General features: G+C 42.1%; 1 pseudogene; it reads left to right on the forward strand.

Annotated features, from left to right (window-relative positions):
* The first annotated feature begins 1,113 nt into the window (after positions 1-1,113).
* LOC110145693 (olfactory receptor 4X2-like) lies at positions 1,114-3,296 on the forward strand (annotated as a pseudogene).
* Positions 3,297-4,908: the final 1,612 nt, after the last annotated feature.

The following is a 4,908-nucleotide window of genomic DNA, read 5'->3' on the forward strand; positions in this document are numbered from 1 at the left end:
GGAGAAGTGATGTCTCAGTTTCTGACATTTGTGGCCCATAATTACTTGAGCCCAGCCTTTGATTATGGATCACAGCAAACTGTGGTAAATTCTGAAAGAGATGGGACTACCAGACCACCTGACTTGCTTCCTGAGAAATCTGTATGCAGGTAAAGAAGCAACAGTTAGAACTGGACATGGAACAACAGACTGGTTTCAAATTGGGAAATGAGTATGTCAAGGCTGTGTATATTGTCACCCTGCTTATTTAACTTCTATGCAGAGTACATCATGAGAAACGCTGGGCTGGATGAAGCACGAGCTGGAATCAAGACTGTTGGGAGAAATATACATAACCTCAGGTATGCAGATGATGCCACCCTTATGGCAGAAAGCAAAGAAGAACTAAAGAGTCTCTTGATGAAAGTGAAAGAAGACAGTGAAAAGGTTGGCTTAAAACTCAATATTCATAAGGCTAATATCATGGCATCTAGTTGCATCACTTCATGGCAAATAGATGGGGGAATAATGGAAACAGTTACAGGTTTTATTTTGGGAGACTACAAAGTCACTACAGATGGTGACTGCAGCCATGAATTTAAAAGATGCTTGCTCCTTGGAAGAAAAGCTGTGGCCAACCTAGACAGCAGAGACATTACTTTATCAACAAAGGTCTGTCTAGTCAAAGCTATGGTTTCTCCACATGTATGGATGTGAGAATTGGACCATAAAGAAGGCTAAGTGCCAGAGAATTGATGCTTTTGAACTGTGGTGTTGGAGAAGGCTCTTGAGAGTCTCTTGGACAGCAAGAAGATCCAACCAGTCAATCCTAAAGAAATCAGCCCTGAATATTCATTGGAAGGACTGATGTCGAAGCTGAAACTCCAATACTTTGGCTACCTGATGTGAAGAACTAACTCATTGGAAAAGACCCTGATGCTGGGAAAGATTGAAGGAAGGAGGAGAAGGGGACAACAGAGGATTAGACTGTTGGATGGCATTACTGACAGGATGGACATGAATTTGAGTAAGCTCCAGGAGTTAGTGATGGACAGGGAAGCCTGGCGTGCTGCAGTCCATGGGGTCACAAAGTGTCAGACATAGCTTAAAGATTGAAGTGAACTGATCCTTGGGATGGCGTCATTTCATGTAGGGCCATGACTGAGTTCATGATAAGCAAGAGCTGGATCTAATTGCCCTCAGAACAGCATAGAGCCCCATAACCTAAGTGCTCTGTGACCACTGGGTGAAATTAATTTAATATATTCCCTATTGATTTCTAAAGTTATGTTATCTATAAGAAAGTTTGAGAGGTTGGTGTCCAAGTTCTTCTTCCCATTAGGTAGGTGCCTGGTTAGGAAGAGGGAAGACATGGCTCTCTGGGGACCAATCTCCTCTCATTTGATCATCATATACACCTCCACCTCCAGTATCTCTCAGCAGAGTGAACTCAAAGCTTAGCTGACAAAATTCTTATTTCTCTGTGGAACATCTGATAGGCAAGTCTACTGTGTTCTTGCTTTAAATCAGGTGGAATAGACTCACTGGCTTAGTCTCAGCATTCCTAAGGTTGCATGGAGAGCAGATCCTCCATCTGGCAATGCCTAAAATGTATGAGCTCTGGCACATAACTTGGCCTTAATGCTTGGAGATTGAAAACTGGATGTGCTCAGAGCACTATTGACCTCTCTAGGATCAGAACAGATAAAAGGAACAGTAGTGAGACAGCAAAGGCACAGAAACAGTAGGGTGAGTTTTGTTTTGTGAGCATGTGAAGATTATAATTTCACTTTGAAAGTAAAGGGAATAGTACCAGAAAGCCTGTGGTATTTCACAAGGTGCTCTCACATTGGTCTAGTTTTTGCCTGAAATAATCACTGTGCTAGACATGGCATTCAGGGGTGGAAAGATGTGATCTTGGTTCTTGGTGACCTTTGTTTTTTCAGTATTTGCTGAACTTCAGTGATGTACCAAATACTGTGCTAAGAAGGCTAGAATGATCAATATGCACTGTTCCTCCATTCTATGTACATTCACTGAGTGTAATTTTGTGCAGGTGCTTCAGTTAGCACTGGATAGAGTGGTAGCAAGAAATAACCTCTGCTCTAGAAAGTTCAGTTTGGTGGGCCAGATACACAGAACAAATACAATTCAATGTGTAAAGTGCTGTGTTTCCAAAATGTCCTAGAAGAAGAGAGTCACTGACTATAATGGCCTATGGATTGCAGAGATGGATTTCCTACTTCTGAGAACACTCTAGGTTGTAGAGTCTGAATGGTAGCATTTCATATATGCAAGGGACTATTATATAATTCAGCTGCTAAAGGAAGAAGTCTTTTGTGTTATTTCAGATCACACACACAAATTACTGCCTCTTGGTGGTTATGTCATGGCTAAAACACACAAGGTGACAGAATTTATTTCCTTAGGACTTTTTTCCAATCCAGAGGTGCAGAAAGTTTGCTTTGTGGTATTTCTGCTCCTGTATATAGCCATTGTCCTGGGGAATTTCCTCATTGTCCTCACTGTCATAACCAGCAGAAGCCTTGGTTCCCCCATGTACTTCTTCCTGAGCTACCTGTCCTTTGTGGAGATCTACTATGCCTCGACTACAATGCCCAAACTCATCTCAGGTCAGCTGGCTGAAAGGAAAGCCATATCTCTGTGGGGCTGCATGACACAGATTTCCTTTCTCCACTTCTTTGCTAGCACTGAGATTTTCCTGCTCACTGTGATGGCCTGTGACCACTACGTGGCCATCTGCAAGTCCCTTAACTGCACCACCATCATGGACCGGCAGGTGCGTGCCTTCCTGGTGGGAGCAGCATGGATGTGGGGATTAGTGCATTCCTTGGCCCAAATCCTTCTCATCTTTCATTTGCCCTTCTGTGGCCCCAATGTGATTGACCACTATTTCTGTGATGTGCTTCCCCTCATGAAACTTACCTGCTCTGACACCTTCCTCATTGGTCTTCTGATTGTTGCCAATGGGGGGACCCTGTCTGATCATCTTCATCGTCCTCTTAGCCTCCTATGTGGTCATCTTGGTCCACGTGAGGACTCGAAGCTCTGAGGGTCAGCGCAAGACCCTATCCACTTGTGGGTCCCACATCACTGTGGTCACCTTGTTCTTTGGCCTCTGCATCTTCATCTATCTGGGACTTTCTACCACCCTGTCTGTGGACAAGATGGTGGCTGTGTTCTACATGGTGATCACTCCACTCTTCAACTCTGTCATCTACTCTCTGAGAAACACTGAAGTGAAGAAGGCCATGAAGAGGTTGTGGATCAGGACAATGAAACTAGAAGAGAAATAGAAATTGAGTCTTGGAATTAATATCCATCACCACACATATACTAATCTTGTGGAAATCCACTTTTTTTTTTATTGTGCCACATGACTTGTGGGCTATTAGTTCCTGGACCAGGGACTGAACTCACATCCTCAGAAGGAAAACTAGAAGCCCTAACTCTAGGACAGTCAGGACATTCCTCTTATTTTGTTAAATTACAGCCAACAACTCTGTGCCTTTTGACTGAAGAATTCAATTCATTTACCCTTATAGTAATCATTGAAATGTAAAGACTTACTATTCCTATTTGACTGTTTTCTGTTGGTTTTGTATTGATAGTTGATCCTTTTTGCTGCCTATATTTTTGAATTGGTGACTTTGCATGGTGTTATGCTCTGATTTCCTTGCCTTTATCTTTTGTGAATGTACTAGTTGGTTGAGCTTGTGGTTCAGGAAACCATGAGGCTTACCTAAAACATAGTGACACAATCTACTTTATACTGATGCTGATAGCAATTTAATTCAATTGCATACATTCTACCCTCTTATATCCCCTTAATGTTTTTAATGTTACAATATGCCTCTTCTTATGTTGTATATTCTTTCATAAATTATAGTTGTTATGACTATTTTCATACTCCTTTTTGTTTAACTTTTATACTATAGTTAAGTAGTTAGCACACCATCTAATATAGTATTACATTTTCAGAATTTGACTATACATTTTCTTTATTCAGTGTGTGGTATAGGAAACAATGGCAGATTTTATACTCTTGGGCTCTAAAATCACTGCAGACAGTGACTGCCACCATGAAATTACAAGATGCTTGCTCCTTGGAAGAAAACCTAGGACAAAACTAGACATCATATTAAAAAATGGAGACATCACTTTGCCCACAGAGGTCCGTATAGTCAAAGCTATGGTTTTTCCAGTAGTCAAGTATGGATGTGAGAGTTGGACCATAAAGAAGCTGAGCACCAAAGAACTGATGCTTTTGAACTGTTGCTAGAGAAGACTCTTGAGAGTCCCTTGGACAGAAAGGAGATCCAACCAGTCCATCCTAAAGGAAATCAATCCTGAATATTCATTGGAAGGACTGATGCTGAAGCTGGAGCTCCAATACTTTGGCCACATGATGTGAAGAACTGCCTCATTGGAAAAGACCTTTACGCTGGGAAAGATTGAGGGAAGGAGGGAAAAGAGGGTGACAGAGGATGAGATGGTTGGATGGCATTACCAATTCAATGAGCATGAATTTGAGCAAATTCTGGGAGTTAGTGAAGGATGATGAAGCTTGCCCTGCTGCAGTCCATGGTGTCACTTAGAGTCAGACATGATTAGTGACTGAACAACAGTAATTTCCATGTATTTTCATGTTACTAGTCAATGTTTCTTTATTTTAGCTTAAAGAAATTTCAGCACTCCTTGTAAGGTAGGTCTGTCGTTTAGACATTAAGTTGTGTCCGACTCTTGTGACCCCATGGACTGTAGTCCACCAGGCTCCTCTGTCCATAGGATTTCCCAGGCAAGAATACTGAAGTGGGTTGCCATTTCCTTCTCCAGGGGATCTTCCTGACCCAGGGATTGAACCTGCATCTCCTGCTTGGCAGGTGGATTCTTTACCACTGAGCCACC

Source organism: Odocoileus virginianus, unplaced genomic scaffold (assembly GCF_023699985.2).
Source record: "Odocoileus virginianus isolate 20LAN1187 ecotype Illinois unplaced genomic scaffold, Ovbor_1.2 Unplaced_Contig_76, whole genome shotgun sequence".
Taxonomy (NCBI): domain Eukaryota; kingdom Metazoa; phylum Chordata; class Mammalia; order Artiodactyla; family Cervidae; genus Odocoileus; species Odocoileus virginianus.